The sequence below is a fragment of the Budorcas taxicolor genome, chromosome 3, assembly GCF_023091745.1.
Source record: "Budorcas taxicolor isolate Tak-1 chromosome 3, Takin1.1, whole genome shotgun sequence".
NCBI lineage: Eukaryota > Metazoa > Chordata > Mammalia > Artiodactyla > Bovidae > Budorcas > Budorcas taxicolor.
In genome coordinates this window covers 3,015,015-3,033,984 of record NC_068912.1, presented here as the reverse complement: position 1 = coordinate 3,033,984, position 18,970 = coordinate 3,015,015, and positions in this window count along the sequence as shown.

The following is an 18,970-nucleotide window of genomic DNA, read 5'->3' as shown; positions in this document are numbered from 1 at the left end:
CAGACTCACGTCCATCAAGTCGGTGATGCCATCCAGCCATCTCATCCTCTGTCGTCCCCTTCTCCTCTTGCCCCAATCCCACCCAGCATCAGAGTCTTTTCCAATGAGTCAACACTTCGCATGAGGTGGCCAAAGTACTGGAGTTTCAGCTTTAGCATCATTCCTTCCAAAGAAATCCCAGGGATGATCTCCTTCAGAATGGACTGGTTGGATCTCCTTGCAGTCCAAGGGACTCTCAAGAGTCTTCTCCAACACCACATTTCAAACACATCAATTCTTCAGTGCTCAGCCTTCTTCACAGTCCAACTCTCACATCCATACATGACTACTGGAAAAACCATAGCCTTGACTAGACGGACCTTAGTCGGCAAAGTAATATATCTGCTTTTGAATATGCTATCTAGGTTGGTGTATAAGTTAGGATGCATTTAAAGGCAAATTGACATAATGCCTTACAATGGCTTAAGCAATAAAGATGTATAACTATGCTTGTAGCAAGAAATCTAGAGATAGAGGAGTCCAGATTTGATGTGTAGGCTCCATTTGTCATTAGAAACCCAGGTTGGTTTTTTTTAAAAAATAATTTTGTTTTCTATTCCGCCAACCTCAGCATGTTGGTTTTTTTGTCCATAAGCTGACAGGCTTAAAATACTTGTTTCAGCCTTTAGCACTAGTCTTTGTGTGCTTGGTTGCTCAGTCGTGTTTGACTCTGCAATCCCATGGACCAGCCCACCAGGGTCTTCTGTCCATGGGGATTCTTCAGGCAAGAATACTGGAGTGGGTTGCCTTGCCCTCTTCCAGGAGCATCAAGTTTATACATATTCAAAGAAGGAGAGATATCGAGGACTCTCAATTTATCTATTTATCATGGACCAAAACTTTCCCCAGACACCGCTGACAGGACTTTGCTGGGTCTCATGACTGGATCTGTGTCACATGCCCACTAATTTCCAGCAAAGAAAAAAGAAATTGTTCTGCTTGGCCCAAACCAATCCTAATTCCCCTCCTAGGTCTGAAGAAGGATCCTTCTTTCTTTGAGATGTTGCTTCTTTGACTATGCAAACTTCCGTAAACTACAGACAAGTATAACATAGTTATTGGGAAAGGAAAAGAGGTATATTCCATATTACACATCATGAGATTCATAGATCTTGATTTTTTTTTTTTTTGGAATAATACTTTGTAAAGTTACTTTCTAGATAGATTAGTAGCTACACTCTTGAGTTTTTTTTTTTCAATTAATTTATTTTAATTGGAGAATAGTTGCTTTACAATATTGTGATTGCTTTCATCATACATCAATATGAATCAGTCACAGGTATACATGTGTCCCACCCATCCTGAACCCCCTCCCACCTCCTCCCCTACCCTATCCCTCTGGGTTGTCCCAGAGCACCAGCTTTGGGTGCCCTGCTTCATGCGTTGCACTGGTCATCTATTTTACATATGGTAATGTACATGCTTCAATGGTATTCTCTCAAATCATCCCACATTCCCCTTCTCCTGATGAGTCCAACAATCTGTTCTTTACATCTCTGTCTCCTTTGCTGCCCTGCGTGTAAGATCATTGGTACCATCTTTCTAAATTCCATATATATGCATTAAGATACAGTATTTATCTTTCTCTCTCTGACTTACTTCACTCTGTATAATAGGTTCCAGGTTCATACACCTCATTAGAACCGACTCAAATGAGTTCCTCTTTATAGCTGAGTAATATTCCATCGTGTATATGTACCATAATTTCCTTATTCATTCATCTGCTGATGGACATCTAGGTTGCTTCCATGTTCTAGCTATTGTAAATAGTGCTGCAGTGAACACTGGGGTACATGTATCTCTCTCAATTTGGTTTTCCCTGAGGTGTATGCCCAGCAGTGGGATTGCTGGGTCACATGGAAGTTCTAGGGCTTCCCTGGTAGCTCAGCCGGTAAAGAATCTGCCTGCAAGGCAGGAAAACCTGGTTCAATTCCTGGGTTGGGAAGATCTCCTGGAGAAGGCATAGGCTACCCACTTAGGCTTCCCTGGTGGCTTAGATGGTAAAGAATCCTCCTGCAATGCGGGAGACCTGGGTTCAATCCTTGACTTGGGAAAATCCCCTGGAAGAGGGGATGGCCACTCACTCCAGTATCCTTGCTTGGAGAATTCCTTGGACAGGGAAAGCTGGCATGCTACAGTCCATGGGGTCACAAAAAGTTGGACATGACTGAGCAACTAAGCACACACACATGGCAGTTCAATTTCCAGTTTTTGAAGGAATCTTCACACTGTTCTCCCTAGTGACTGTACCAGTTTGCATCCCCACCAATAGTGTAAGAGGGTTCCCTTTACTCCACACCCTCTACAGCATTTATTGTTTGTAGACTTTTTAATGATGGCCATTCTGACCAGTGTGAGATGATACCTCATGTTTTGATTTGCATTTCTCTAATAATGAATGATGTTGAGCATATTTTCATGTGTTTATTAGCCATCTGTATATCTTCCTTGGAGAAATGTCTGTTTAGTTCCTTTGCCCACTCTTTGATTGTGTTGTTCATTTTTCTGGTATTGAGCTGCTTGCATATTTTGGAGATTAATTCTTTGTCAGTTGTTTCACGTGCTATTGTTTTCTCCAATTCTGAGAGCTGTCTTTTCACCTTGCTTATAGTTTCCTTCGATGTGCAAAAGCTTTTAAGTTTAATTAGGTCTCATTTGTTTATTTTTGGTTTTATTTCCATTACTCTGGGAGGTGGGTCATAGAGGATCTTGCTGTGATTTATGTCAGAGAGTGTTCTGCTTATGTTTTCCTCTAAGAGTTTTATAGTTTCTGATCTTACTTTTAGGTCTTTAATCCATTGTGAGTTTATTTTTGCAAATGGTGTTAGAAGGTGTTCTAGTTTCATTTTTTTACACATAGTTGACCAGTTTTCCCAACATGATTTGTTGAAGAGACTGGAGTCAGAAATCTGAGATTTAAATCTTGGCACAAGCAAATATAAGCTGTCATTCAGTTTTCTCAGCTGTAAATTAGGGATAGTAATACTACCTATTTCATAGTTTTGGGGATTGTTATTATTATTATTTTTCAAATAAAGACTTGGTAATATTGTATAGTTGTTAAGTGCTTGAAACACTGTCAAGCACCTAGGAAGTTCTCAATACTCCTTGGCGGCTTTCATTTTGGAAACATTGGTTCTATACATTTAAATTATGTTTGAGTGAAAGTCACTCAGTTGTGTCTAACTCTTTGTGGCCCCATGGAAAATACAGTCCATGAATTCTCCAGGCCAGAATACTGCAGTGGATAACCTTTCTCTTTTCTAGGGGATCTTCCCAACCCAGGGATCTAACCCAAGTATCCCACATTGCAGATAGATTCTTTAGCATCTGAGACACCAGGGAAGCCCAAGAATATTGGAGTTGGTAGTCTATCCCTTCTCCAGCAGATCTTCCTGACCCAGGAATCAAGCCAGGGTCTCCTACATTGTAGGTGGATTCTTTATGAGCTGAGTTTGTCTTCATTCAAATCAAAATTGTATAAGACTCTTCCCTATTCAGAAAATATTTTTCTGAATGTAAAACAATATCTAGTATGAATGTGTCCTTTTGTTGGGTGGGGTGAGAGTGGGGCTTCTCTTTTTTTAGTCCAGGAAGTTTAGGCAGAATTTTGCTGATGCATCTTTCTGATTTTCAGACCCCAGATATACAGATGACACCACCCTTGTGGCAGAAAGCAAACAACTAAAGAGCCTCTTGATGAAAGTAAAAGAGGAGAGTGAAAAGGCTGGCTTTTTCAACATTCAGAAAACTAAGATCATGGGATCTGGTCCCATCACCTCATGGCAAATAGATGGGGAAACAGTGGAAAGTGTCAGACTTTATTTTTCTGGGCTCCAAAATCACTGCAGATGGTGACTGCAGCCATGAAATTAAAAGATGCTTGCTCCTTGGAAGAAAAGCTATGACCAAACTAGACAGCATATTAAAAAGCAGAGACATTACTTTGCCAACAAAGGTCTGCATAGTCAAAGTACAGTTTTCCAGTAGTCATGTATGGATGTGAGAGTTGGACCATAAAGAAAGCTGAGTACCGAAGAATTGATGCTTTTGAACTGTGGTGTTGGAGAAGACTCTTGAGAGTCCCTTGGACTGCAAGCAGATCCAACCAGTCCATCCTAAAGGAGATCAGTCCTGGTTGTTCACTGGAAGGACAGATGCTGAAACTGAAGCTCCAGTACTTTGGCCACTTGTTGTGAAGAACTGACTCATCGGTAAAGACTCTGATGCTGAGAAAGATTGAAGGGAGGAGGAGAAGGGGACAACAGAGGATGAGATTGTTGGACAGCATCACTGGCTCAATGGACATGAGTTGAGCAAGCTCTGGGAGTTGGTGATGGACAGGGAAGCCTGGCGTGCTGCAGTCCACAGGGTCACAAAGAATCAGACACAACTGAGCTACTGAACTGAACTGAGCTAGAGTGAATCCTATTTAAAAAGCTTACTCAGGCCTAGAATCCATTTATTTGATTTCAAATTGGATGTTTGCCTCTCAGGTCCAAACCAAAACAGCAATGCAATTTACCTTATCTACATTATATTTCCGGCTGCCAGGGTGAGATCTGGCAGCACGGCAGCTCCCAGGAGGCCAGGGCACACAGCCCAGTGAGCTTTCTTTCCTAGGCCCAGGAAACTGAGCAGGTCTGGAAAATTTGGAAATTTTCAGAGGACTAGCAGATCATTGCCTCCATTAAGTTAGAATATTGACAGGAGGGTGTATTTACTCAGAATCCAATTACCACTGTTGTATTCGTGTCCGACAGGAAGCAGAGCTTGTGTCAAAGGAAGGGCTATTGTCACTCTCATTGTTCACAAGACAGCATTTGTGAAGATCTGTTCAAGGTCCTTTTGCCCATGGTGCCGTTTACAATCTTCGGCATAATTGACTAGATTTTACTGCTACTCTTCTGTTTATTCCGGAGAGTCTCCCTGAGAAGTCTATAAATAATCAAGATGTCCCCTGTAAGGGACTCAGTGCTAGGAACTGATGGTCTGAAGGTAGTTGCTTCCTGCACTATGGGCTTCAGACGATAATGAGCAAATATCTGGCTTCCCACTGGTGGGAAAAGGAACACTTGCCTCTCCTCACATATAGATTCCCACATGAACTCTGCTGTGTCTTACACACAGGTGTTTTTACTGACCTTGAGAAAGGTCAGAAAACTGGTAAACTTGGCTGTTGGGTGATCATCTTAGAAAATGGGAAAATCCAGGAAATACATTAAAAATGTTCTCCTGTATATTCTTTCTTGATTTCTTCTCTTTTTAGTTTTAATTTTTCTACTATTTATCTTTTTCCTTTCTGTTCAGATCAGTTCAGTCGCATAGTCGTGTTCAACTCTTTGTGACCCCATGGACTGCAGCACATCGGGCTTCCCTGTCCATCACCAACTCCTAGAGCTTGCTCAAACTCATGTCCGTCAAGTCGGTAATGCCATCCAACCATCTCATCCTCTGTTGGCCCCTTCTCCTTCTGCCTTCAATCTTTCCCAGCATCAGGGTCTTTTCCAATGAGGCAGTTCTTCATATCAGGGGGCCAAAATATTGGAGTTTCAGCTTCAACATCAGTCCTTCCAGTGAATATTCAGGAATAATTTCCTTTAGGATTGACAGTTGGATCTGCTTGTAGTCCAAGGGACTCTCAAGAGTCTTCTCCAGCACCACAGTTCAAAAGCATCAGTTCTTCGGTGCTCAGCTTTCTTTATAGTCCAACTCTCACATCCATTCATGACTACTGGAAAAACTGTAGCTTTGACTAGATGGACCTTTGTTGGGAAAGTAATGTCTCTGTTTTTTATATGCTGTCTAGGTTGGTCATAACTTTTCTTCCAAGGAGCAAGTGTCTTTTAATTTCATGGGTGCAGTCACCATCTGCAGTGATTTCGGAGACCCCCCCAAAATAAAGTATCTCACTGTTTCCATTGTTTCCCCGTCTATTTGCTTTGAAGTGATGGGACCATGACCTTCGTTTTCTGAATGTTGAGCTTTAAGCCAACTTTTTCACTCTCCTCTTTCACTTTCATCAAGAGGCTCTTTAATTCTTCACTTTCTGCCATAAGGGTGGTGTCATCTGCATATCTGGGTTTATTGATATTTCTCCCAACAATCTTGATTCCAGCTTGTGCTTCATCCAGCCCAGTGTTTCTCATGATGTACTCTGCATATAAGTTAAATAAGCAGGGTGACAATATACAGTCTTGACGTACTCCTTTTCCTATTTGAAACCAGTCTGTTGTTCCATGTCCAGTTTTACCTGTTGCTTCTTGACCTGCATACAGATTTCTCAAGAGGCAGGTCAGGTGGTCTGGTATTCCTATCTCTTGAAGAATTTTCCATACTTTGTTGTGATCCATACAGTCAAAGGCTTTGGTGTAGCCAATAAAGCAGAAGTAAATGTTTTTCTGCTAGTTAGGAAAATAGAAATTATATTTGTGCCTTTTTGGTGGTATTCATGAAAGAGGGCTGTGGCCTTGTCTTGCTATGATACTCTTTCATTTATGTCCTCTGATCACAGCACCTTGCGTATGCCATAACCCCCAGAAACAATTTGTGGTAGCTTTTCTCAGTTTCCTTTCAAGGATAGTTAAACCTTGGTTCAAGAAGTGGCCTCAGTTCTGGTTGCTCTGCTTCACATGAGGAACTTTGCCTTTTAGGAGCTGACACTGGGCCACCTCTGCCTTCTTCTGGCCCTGCCCCAACAGATGTGCTTTAAGTTTCCTTCATCACCTTGAGTTTCTTTCCTGTATCTGGCACAAATAAATGTTCTTCTCCACCCTCCCCTTCCCCTTTTCCACCTCTCTTTCTTTTTCTCTCTCAGTCTGTTCTTGATGCATGTTGTTGACCAAAACCATGGTCTTTCATTGTCATCCTTACTGAAAGGCCCTGACTTGTAATAGAAGACATAAGTCACAGCCCATCACTCACATCCGTAAACACACTGCCAGCCTGCTAGGTAAGACGACGGGGCAAGCCATCAGATACAGTGGCCTCAAACTTGAATTCCCTCACAATCCAGGTGTGCAGAGTGGAGGACTTATTGAAAAGCAATCTCCCCACCTAAAGCTGCTGCTCAGCATCAGCTGATTATTGCAATGAAGAAAAAAACAAATAAACACTGTATGGTGGAAATATGCAATTTTCATGTTTTTAACATTTAGAGAAACTATGTGGACTCTGAATTGAAATCCCCTGAATTCTGAATGTTGCCCTTTGATTCTCTGTAAACAGATGAGAATGCACGTGGTGGTCGTTGTGGCCCGTGTGCCTCTGATGTGCCTCAGCTGATGTGCGTGTTGTGCCTTCATCTACTGTGGTCGCATCTGGACTCCCAAGCTGAATGGTGCTTGCCTTATACAACTAACTGACATTTTCCATCCTGTATGGTCTTTATGAAAGAAGGACAGCATAACTTGTGAATAAAAATTCATGGGCTCTTCTGTTTGCACTGTTTGCAAGCATTTATGTGTTCTGTCTAGCGTATGGAGCACTGTCAAGGGAGAGGAAGCATATTTGGTATGAAACCTGGCCGTTGAGCATCCAGCTCCTGGTTAGACAGCTTTGGGTTTAAATGCTGGCTCCTCTATTTTCTAGACATTTGACCTTGGGCAAATTACTTAACCTGTCTGAATCTCATCTATCATATGTGGAAAACAATGCCTCCTTCCCATAGCCCCGCTGTGGGTTACCTGAGATGTTCTGCACAGGGCAGAGTGCCTGGCACAGAGGAAGTTTCAGTGGTGGCAGCTTTTATTAGTAATTCATTTCCATGCTTCTAAAATACTGAACTCATTTGTGGCAAAATAAACCTGAGCTAATAAAAAGATGATTATCATCTGTATGTATCCCACTTGGTGTGAATTTTTACAAGTTTCACTGAAAAAAATATTAATGTGTTTGATTATAGGTGCTACCCCAGAACCTCTATTATTTTTCTAAAATTTGAAAAGTTTTGAATTCTACAATGCATTTGATTTTACAGGTTTTGGATAAAAGTCAAAGACTCTGTAGTTGCAATGACATATCAACAAGTGGAGAATGACAATCAAAACTGAACACATAACCCATAATATTGCTAGAAGGTGACAGAGTAATATAAATGATTAGAGCTAGGAGAGTGGGGAGGTAAATTTGGGAGAGCTTCCTGAAGGGAGTGGTCTTTTGAGCCTGATCCCAGGAGAAATGAAGGAATTGCATTTGGTGACGAGGTGGGAAGTTCCAGGGAGAATGCATAAGACTGTTGGGTGTCTTCCAAAGGTCCCTAGCAATCCAAACTGCTTTCAGATCTGTGCATTGTCATGGAGAGTACATAATCACCTTTAGAAAGATGCAGCTGGGGAACTGACAGGGAAAAGAAGTTGCTGGTAGGGAGGAGTGTAAAGACTGGGATAAGAAGACCCACTTTATGATGAAGCTCTGTTGGAGAGAAAGCATATTTTGAATGGCCCCTGAAGAGCCCTTTGACTGTCTAGGCTGAGGTCCTAGTTTTGCACTGACAGCTCTGTTTGTATGACTTCTGAATATGGCAGAAAGCTACTGTTGCCTTTAAGGAAACTCTCCTGGAGCTGGGACCATGGCAAGCCAACATTTCCAAATTGCACATCCCAAATCATTCCCCACTTGTCTTGTCTTTTTTTAATGACCCAAAAATGATGCTGAGGAGATGATCTGGCTGAGCAGGGGAGTGATGAAACTTGGGTATGTTTCAGAAAAAGCACCTTCCACTATGTGGGTTGGAGATGGGCAATACGAGACACAGAAAAAAATACATAAGTCTTGTTCATCACTCTCTTCCCAGCACTTAGGACAGGGCCTGACACATGCTTGTTCAACTAATTTAGTAACTAACATAATGCCCATCTTGGCACAGTCTCCTCCTCAGCCTGGAAACTAGGGCACGTGATGAACCCTGAAAAGTGGCCCTGGACCAACACTTCCTTCATGCTGTGGGAACAGCAATGTTTGGAAGACAAGGAGCCTCTTCAATAATATTTTATAACAGGAACAACTGAACTACTCACGTGCTACTTCTGTTGTCTACAACTGTAAGAAGAGGACTAAGAGGAACCTCAGGGAACAGAAAAACACTCAGCACCTCCTGGAACACACAATGTGAGGGGTCAGCTTCAACTACTGGTAGCAGCTCTGGTCTCTGAGTCTAGCACAGAATCCCCAGGTCTCTCTAGTGAGATGATACTTTTATTTTTCTCAAAGTCTTCTACTTCCTGACAGGGACTGTGATTCCAAGCACATGTAGTGATGACATGAGTTGTACATGGATTGAGAGGTTGAATCTGTGGGTTGGACAGGATGCAGTAAGGGCACATTGTGAAGGAGTCCAGGGAGAATTCTGTAGACTTTGGAGAGGGAGGGGCAGAGTCACTTGTCTACTTAGAAGTGGTAATTTGCTGACTGGAAATCACTGGTTTGAAAGACATATTCAATCATTATGGTTTATCTATTATCTATTTATCTGAACTTCACACCTGCAGGACTGGGGATCACAATTCTTCCCAATTCCATGTGCGTTAGAGAGGGCTGCCTTCCTGCCATGTCAGGCATATGACTTCTCAGCTGCTCTACATTTCCCGGTCTCTTTGTCTTGATCTTGGACTTCTAGCCTCCAAAACCATGAGAAATAAATGTTTATTTGTTTTACAGGCCCTCAGTCTGTGAAATTCTATTATAGCAGCCCAAATTGACTAAGACACTCTGACTCCTAATTCTTGGCCTCTTGGATCTATGCATGTTCCTACTTCACAGCCTTTGTTTGAAGAGCCTTCTAGAATCATTGTCTTAGGCTTTTCTGATAGACTGAAGTTCACAGGAATCCTGGCCTGGGGGGCCAAGAGTTAGTGAATAACTGTCCTGATTTTCCCAGGAGCAAGCAGTTTCCTGAGGCTTTGGATCCTCAGTGCTAATACTGGGAGTGTCCTAGATAATTAGGACAGTCAGTCATGCTACTGACAGGACATGTGCAGAACCATAATGTTCCTGCTCCAAGAAATGGCCCAGGGTAATTGAAAAAATTATTCGGGGAATTATAATCACTGGAGCAAAGGGAGATTACCAGGCTAAATTGAGTTTTCCCTGGATATCATGTTTTTTTGTTTTCTTGAATGCAGAGTAGAAGGTAAGAAAGCTGAAGTGATTTTTGACACAGCTCTGATCCTCACAATTGCCCTCTCTTTTCATTTCTCTACACAAATTTCTAAAGTCTAGTCTCTTAAATGACCATATATAATCCAGAGATATCCAAGTCTAGGCTATCGACTCATTTATTTCCAGCGGTACTTGAGACAATGAAGTTCTAACACAATAAGCAAATCTGGGCTGTCCCTTAGGAGGAAATGGCCTAGGACTTGACCTGTTTCACTAAGTTCGGCCAAGATCAATTTTTCTCCTTCTTGGGATTGATTACATGCTTTGCCTGGGGGAGAAATCTGCTGTAATTGCTGGAGAAGCATTTATGCCATTCTTTATTCTTTGGGGCAGGGAAAGTGTAACTAAATAGTGGAAGAAAGAATAACATGTATATAGGGCTGATATGTGCTGGAGTTAGCTTGTACTGGCTCAAAAAAGCAAATTTGTAAATTTCCAGGAGACTTGAGAGCCTATTGTTAAAAATTAAATCCATCAGTTAGTAAAACTAACACACACACCTTTATAATTATGTTAGCCTGGAGGAGCTATCCCATGTTGAAGGTCAGGAAGGGTGGTGGTGAGGAGATACACTTCAACCAAGGTAAGGAGCAGTGGCTGTGCTTTGCTGGAGCAGCCATGAAGAGATACCCCATGTCCAAGGTGAGAGAAATCCAAGTAAGATGGTAGGTGTTGCAAGACGGAATCAGAGGGCAGACACACTGAAACCATACTCACAGAAAAGTAGTCAATCTAATCACACTTGGACCACAGCCTTGTCTAACTCAATGAAACTAAGCCATGCCCGTGGGGCAACCCAAGACGGGCGGGTCATGGTGGAGAGGTCTGACAGAATGTGGTCCACTGGAGAAGGGAATGGCAAGCCACTTCAGTATTCTTGCCTTGAGAACCCCATGAACAGTATGAAAAGGCAAAATGATAGGATACTGAAAGAGGAACTCCCCAGGTCAGTAGGTGCCCAACACGTTACTAGAGATCAGTGGAGAAGTAACTCCAGAAAGAATGAAGGGATGGAGCCAAAGCAAAAACAGTACCCAGCTGTGGATGTGACTGGTGATAGAAGCAAGATCCAATGCTGTAAAGAGCAATATTGCATAGGAACCTGGAATGTCAGGTCCGTGAATCAAGACAAATTGGAAGTGGTCAAATAAGAGACAGCAAGAGTGAACGTCGACATTCTAGGAATCAGTGAACTAAAATGGACTGGAATGGGTGAATTTAACTCAGATGACCATTATATCTACTACTGTGGACAGGAATCCCTCAGAAAAAATGGAGTAGCCATCATGGTCAACAAAAGAGTCTGAAATGCAGTATTTGGATTCAATCTCAAAACTGACAGAAGGATCTTTGTTCGTTTCCAAGGCAAACCATTCAATATCACGGTAATCCAAGCCTATGCCCCAACCAGTAACGCTGAAGAAGCTGAAGTTGAACGGTTCTATGAAGACCTACAAGACCTTTTAGAACTAACACTTAAAAAAAGATGCCCTTTTCATTGTAGGGGACTGGAATGCAAAAGTAGGAAGTCAAGAAACGCCTGGAGAGACAGGCAAATTTGGCCTTGGAATGCAGAATGAAGCAGGGCAAAGACTAATAGAGTTTTGCCAAGAAAATGCACTGGTCATAGCAAACACCCTCTTCCAACAACACAAGAGAAGACTCTACACATGGACATCACCAGATGGTCAACACCGAAATCAGATTGATTATATTCTTTGCAGCCAAAGATGGAGAAGCTCTATACAGTCAACCAAAACAAGACCAGGAGTTGACTGTGGCTCAGATCATGAACACCTTATTACCAAATTCAGACTCAAATTGAAGAAAGTAGGGAAAACTGCTAGACCATTCAGGTATGACTTAAATCAAATCCCTATGATTATACAGTGGAACTGAGAAATAGATTTAAGGGCCTAGATCTGATAGACAGAGTGCCTGATGAACTATGGAATGAGGTTTGTGACATTGTACAGAAGACAGGGATCAAGACCATCCCCATGGAAAAGAAATGCAAAAAAGTAAAATGGCTGTCTGGGGAGGCCTTACAAATAGCTGTGAAAAGAAGAGAGGTTAAAAGCAAAGGAGAAAAGGAAAGCTATAAGCATCTGAATGCAGAATTCCAAGGAATAGAAAGAAGAGATAAGAAAGCCTTCTTCAGCAAACAATGCAAAGAAATAGAGGAAAAGAACAGAATGGGAAAGACTAGAGATCTCTTCAAGAAAATTAGAGATACCAAGGGAATATTTCATGCAAAGATGGGCTCGATAAATGACAGAAATGGCATGGACCTAACAGAAGCAGAAGATATTAAGAACAGGTGGCAAGAATACACGGAAGAACTGAACAAAAAAAGACCTTCACAACCCAGATAATCATGATGGTGTGATCACTCATCTGGAGCCAGACATCCTGGAATGTGAAGTCAAGTGGGCCTTAGAAAGCATCACTATGAACAAAGCTAGTGGAAGTGATGGAATTCCAGTTGAGCTGTTTCAAATCCTGAAAGATGATGCTGTGAAAGTGCTGCACTCAATATGCCAGCAAATTGGGAAAAGTCAGCAGTTGCCACAGGACTGGAAAAGGTCCGTTTTCATTCCAATCCCAAAGAAAGGCAATGCCAAAGAATGCTCAAACTACTGCACAATTGCACTCATCTCACATGCTAGTAAAGTAATGCTCAAAATTCTCCAAGCTAGGCTTCAGCAATATGCAAACTGTGAACTTCCTGATGTTCAAGCTGGTTTTAGAAAAGGCAGAGGAACCAGAGATCAAATTGCCAACATCTGCTGGATCATGGAAAAAACAAGAAAGTTCCAGAAAAACATCTATTTCTGCTTTATTGACTATGCCAAAGCCTTTGACTGTGTGGATCACAAGAAACTGTGGAAAATTCTGAAAGAGATGGGAATACCAGACCACCTGACCTGCCTCTTGAGAAATCTGTATGCAGGTCAAGAAGCAACAGGTAGAACTGGACATGGAACAACAGACTGGTTTCAAATAGGAAAAGGAGTACATCAAGGCTGTATATTGTCACCCTGCTTATTTAACTTCTCTGCAGAGTACATCATGAGAAACGCTGGGCTGGAAGAAACACAAGCTGGAATCAAGATTGCTGGGAGAAATATCAATAACCTCAGATATGCAGATGACACCACCCTTATGGTAGAAAGTGAAGAAGAACTAAACAGCCTCTTGATGAGAGTGAAATAGGAGAGTGAAAAACTTGGCTTAAAGCTCAACATTCAGAAAACGAAGATCATGGCATCCAGTCCCATCACTTCATGGAAAATAGATGAGAACACATCAGAAACAGTGTCAGACTTTGTTTTTTGGGCTCCAAAATCACTGCAGATGGTGACTGCAGCCATCAAATTAAAAGACACTTACTCTTTGGAAGAATAGTTAAGACCAACCTGGATAGCATATTGAAAAGCAGAGACATTACTTTGCTGACTAAGGTCCGTCTAGTCAAGGCTGTGGTTTTTCCAGTGGTCATGTATGGATGTGAGAGTTGGACTGTGAAGAAGGCTGAGTGCCAAAGAATTGATGCTTTTAAACTGTGGTGTTTGAGAAGAGTCTTGAGAGTCCCTTGGACTGCAAGGAGATCCAACCAGTCCATTCTGAAGGAGATCAGCCCTGGGATTTCTTTGGAAGGAATGATGCTAAAGCTGAAACTCCAATACTTTGGCCACCTCATGCGAAGAGTTGACTCATTGGAAAAAACTCTGTTGCTGGGAGGGATTGGGGGCAGGAGGAGAAGGGGACGACAGAGGATGAGATGGCTGGATGGCATCACTGACTCGATGGACGTGAGTTTGAGTGAATTCCGGGAGTTGCTGATGGACAGGGAGGCCTGGCGTGCTGCAATTCATGGGGACGCAAATAGTCGGACACCACTGAGGGACTGAATTGAACTGAGTTACCTTAAAACAAAGGTATCTTCAAGTTAGGCTTCAGCAAATACTTAAAACTCATCACTTCCTAATTATTTTCCTATTATCTACATTCTCAAGATTATATGTACTTATTATATCTGTATGGCAGCCTATACCTGTATTTAGACAAAGCCTTCTAATTCTCTTCATTAGCATGTCCCTGTGTACCTCTTCCCAAATCTGTCTTCACTGGTGTCAGGTTGGTAGCTGAAATCAGCCATGATGGAGACACCAGAACGCGTGACAGATCACCTCCTGCCTTCTACGAATCAGTTATTAAACATATACCAGTGTGCCTCTCAGCAAAGTTGTCATTTACTGAAGGCTTGCTATGTGCTAGGCATAATTCCAAGAAGTTTGTAAATATCTATTATTCATTCAGCCAGTAATGATCCATTGTCTGCAGTATACCAGGTTCCATTTTTATTAGTAGTAGTATTTATTGAATACCTACTGTGTGCCTAACACTCTTCTAAGTGTAATAATTCAAGGAGGGAGACTCTAATATTTCTTTTAATATATATATTTTATTGAAATATAGTTTACTTACAATATTTCAAGTGCACAGCAAGATGATTTAGTTATACATATACACATATATCATTTTTGAAATTATTTTCCATTATAGGTTATACAAGATATTGACTGTACTTCCCTGTGCTATACAATAGACCTTTGCAGCTTGTTGTGTATCTATTTTTATTAATTAGAAATATTGAATTCTATTTATGCTAAGTCAAACAAATGGAATCTAAATAAATTTTACAAATATTTTTGGTGGTCAAAAATTCATAAGTTTTCTAAAATACACATATTATGCAAATTATTTGAGATTGCATCCAAGTTCTGCATTTCAGACTCTTTTGTTGACCATGATGGCTACTCCACTTCTTCTAAGGGACTCCTGCCCACAGTAGTAGATATAATGATCTCTGTTCATTTCTGAGGCAAAACATTCAATATCACAGTAATCCAAGTCTATGCCCCAACCAGTAATGCTCAAGAAGCTGAAGTTGAACAGTTCTATGAAGACCTACAAGACCTTTTAGAAGTCACACCCCAAAAAGATGTTCTTTTCCTTATAGAGGACTGGAATGCAAAAGTAGAAAGTCAAGAAACACCTGGGGTCACAGGCAAATTTGGCCTTGGAGAACGGAATGAAGCAGGGCAAAGGCTAATAGAGTTTTGCCAAGAGAACACAGTGGTCATAGCAAACACCCTCTGGTGATGATTATTTGGACATCACCAGATGGTCAGCACTAAAATCAGATTGATTATATTCTTTGCAGCCAAAGATGGAGAAGCTCTATACAGTCAGCAAAAACAAGACCGGGAGCTGACTGTGGCTCAGATCATGAACTCCTTAATGCCAAATTCAGACTTAAACTGAAGAAAGTAGGGAAAATCACTAGACCATTCAGGTATGACCTAAATCAAATCCCTTATGATTATACAGTGGAAGTGAGAAATAGATTTAGGGCCTAGATCTGATAGATAGAGTGCCTGATGAACTATGGAATGAGGTTCGTGACATTGTACAGGAGACAGGGATCAAGACCATCCCCAGGGAAAAGAAATGAAAAAATGTCTGTCTGGGGAGGCCTTACAAATAGCTGTGAAAAGAAGAGAAGAAAAAGTAAAGGAGAAAAGGAAAGATATAAGCATTTGAATGCAGAGTTCCAAAGAATAGCAAGGAGAGATAAGAAAGCCTTCCTCAGTGATCAATGCAAAGAAATAGAGTAAAACAACAGAATGGAAAACACTAGACATCTCTTCAAGAAAATTAGAAATGCCAAGGGAACATTTCATTCAAAGATGGGCTTGATAAATGACAGAAATGGCATGGACCTAACAGAAGCAGAAGATATTAAGAAGAGGTGGCAAGAATACACAGAAGAACTATACAAAAAAGATCTTTACAACCCAGATAATCACAATGGTGTGATCACTCATCTAGAGCCAGACATCCTGGAATGTGAAGTCAAGTGGGCCTTAGAAAGCATCGCTAAGAACAAAGCTAGGGGAGGTGATGGAATTCCAGTGGAGCTATTTCAAATCCTGAAAGATGATGCTGTGAAAGTGCTGCACTCAATATGCCAGCAAATCTGGAAAAGTCAGCAGTGGCCACAGGACTGGAAAAGGTCAGTTTTCATTCCAATTCCAAAGAAAGGCAATGCCAAAGAATGCTGAAATTACCGCACAATTTTTTTGTGAGTTTTTAGTCTACTCATCTCACATGCTAGTAAAGTAATATTCAAAATTCTCCAAGCCAGGCTTCAGCAATACGTGAACCGTGAACTCCCTTATGTTCAAGCTGGTTTTAGAAAAGGCAGAGGAACCAGAGATCAAATTGCCAACATCCGCTGGATCATCAGAAAAGCAAGAGAGTTCCAGAAAAACATCTATTTCTACTTTATTGACTATGCCAAAGACTTTGACACTGTGAATCACAAGAAACTGTGGAAAATTCTGAAAGAGATGGGAATACCAGACCACCTGACCTGCCTCTTGAGAAATCTGTATGCAGATCAGGAAGCAACAGTTAGAACTGGACATGGAACAACAGACTGGTTCCAAAAAGGAAAAGGAGTACGTCAAGGCTGTATATTGTCACCCTGCTTATTTAACTTCTCTGCAGAGTACATCATGAGAAATGCTGGGCTGGAAGAAACACACGCGGGAATCAAGATTGCTGGGAGAAATATCAATAACCTCAGATAAGCAGATGACACCACCCTTATGGCAGAAAGTGAAGAGGAGCTAAGAAACTTCTTGATGAAAGTGAAAGAGGAGAGTGAAAAAGTTGGCTTAAAGCTCAACATTCAGAAAACGAAGATCATGGCTTCCGGTCCCATCACTTCATGGCAAATAGATGGGGATACAGTGGAAACAGTGTCAGACTTTATTTGGGGGGGGCTCCAAAATCACTACAGATGTTGATTGCACCCATGAAATTGAAAGACGCTTACTCCTTGGAAGGAAACTCATGACCAACCTAGATAGCATATTCAAAAGCAGAGGCATTGCCAACAAAGTTCCGTCTAGTCAAGGCTATGATTTTTCCTGTGGTCATGTATGGATGTGGGAGTTGGACTGTGAAGAAAGATGAGTGTTGAAGAATTGATGCTTTTGAAGTGTGGTGTTGGAGAAGACTCTTGAGAGTCCCTTGGACTGCAAGGAGATCCAACCTGTCCATTCTAAAGGAGATCAGCCATGGGATTTCTTTGGAAGGAATGATGCTAAAACTGAAACTCCAATACTTTGGCCACATCATGCAAAGAGTTGACTCATTGGAAAAGACTTTGATGCTGGGAGGCATGGGGGCAGAAGGAGAAGGGGATGGAAGAGGATGAGATGGCTGGATGGCATCACTGACTCGATGGAGATGAGTTTGAGTGAACTCCGGGAGTTGGTGATGGTCAGGGAGGCCTGGCGTGCTGCGATTCATGGGGTCCCAAAGAGTTGGACAAGACTGAGTGAATGAACTGAACTGAACTGAACTGATGCATATTATTTATATATGTGCATACAAAAGCTTTTATACTATACTTGATAAAGGCTTGAGAAATAACATCCAATTAAAAAAAAGAAAAGATGGAGAAATTGGAAAACATAAACTAAATGAAATGGGAGCACTGAATATGAAATAGAAAAAGTGAAACAAACTAGATAAAAGTAAAGGATCATCACATAATCCAGTTTTTTTTAAACACTACTGCTCATTAGAAATACATCTGGAGCTCTGGAGAAAAAGAAAGCAGTACCTGGGCATTTGCATTTTTCAAAAAATTTCAAGATAATTCTGATGTGCATCTGGATTTTAAAGAAAGAGTTCATTGTAGGCTTTTCTATTAAATCATAGTTTTGGTGATATAGAGTTCTATTATTCTTCTGTTGACCAGTCATGATACAATGGTATGAAGGGAGTAATAGCGACATAATCACAATAGTAAAAGATGTTTATTACTTTTTACAGTTGATAGCTGGACAAAAAAAAAATTACAAATGCAAGCCATAATTGGGACATTATTGATGTAACAATATAAAGTAATTACATACAGTTTGGGAGAGTCAAGCAGTGTTTAGTGGAAGAGCATACATGCACATGTTTTCATCCACTCAGTCTATGCCTTTCCTTTGGTGCATTTAATCCATTTACATTTTAGGTAATTATCGGTATGTGTGGTTCTATTACCCTTTTCTTAATTGTTTGGGTTTTATTTTCTTTAGGTCTTTTCTTTCTCTTGGGTTTCCTGCTCAAAGAAGTTCCTTTAGCATTTCTTGTAAAGCTGGTTTGGTGGTGCTGAATTCTCTTAACTTTTGCTTGTCTAGAGAGCTTTTGATTTCTCCATCAAATCTGAATGGGAGTCTTGCTGCATAGAGTATTCTTGGTTGTAGGTTCTTCCCTTTCATCACTTTAAATGCATGGTGCCATTCCCTTCTGGCTTGTAGAGTTTCTGTAGAGAAATCAGCTGATAGCCTGATGGGAGTTTCCTGCTAAGTTATTTGTTATTTTTCTCTTGTTGTTTTTAATATTTTATCTTTGTCTTTAATTTTTGTCAGTTTGAATACTATGTGTCTTGGTGTGTTCCTCCTTGAATTTATCCTGCCTGGGACTTCCTGTGCTTCCTGGATTTGGTTGACTATTTCCTTTCCCACGTTAGGGAAGTTTTCAGCTATTATCTCTTCAAATATTTTCTCAGGTCCCTTTTCTCTCTCTTCTCCTTTTGGGACCCCTATAATGCAAATGTTAGTGGTTTTAATGTTGTCCCAGAGATCTCTCAGGGTGTCTTCATTTCTTTTCATTCTTTTTTTTTTTTTTTTTCTTTTCA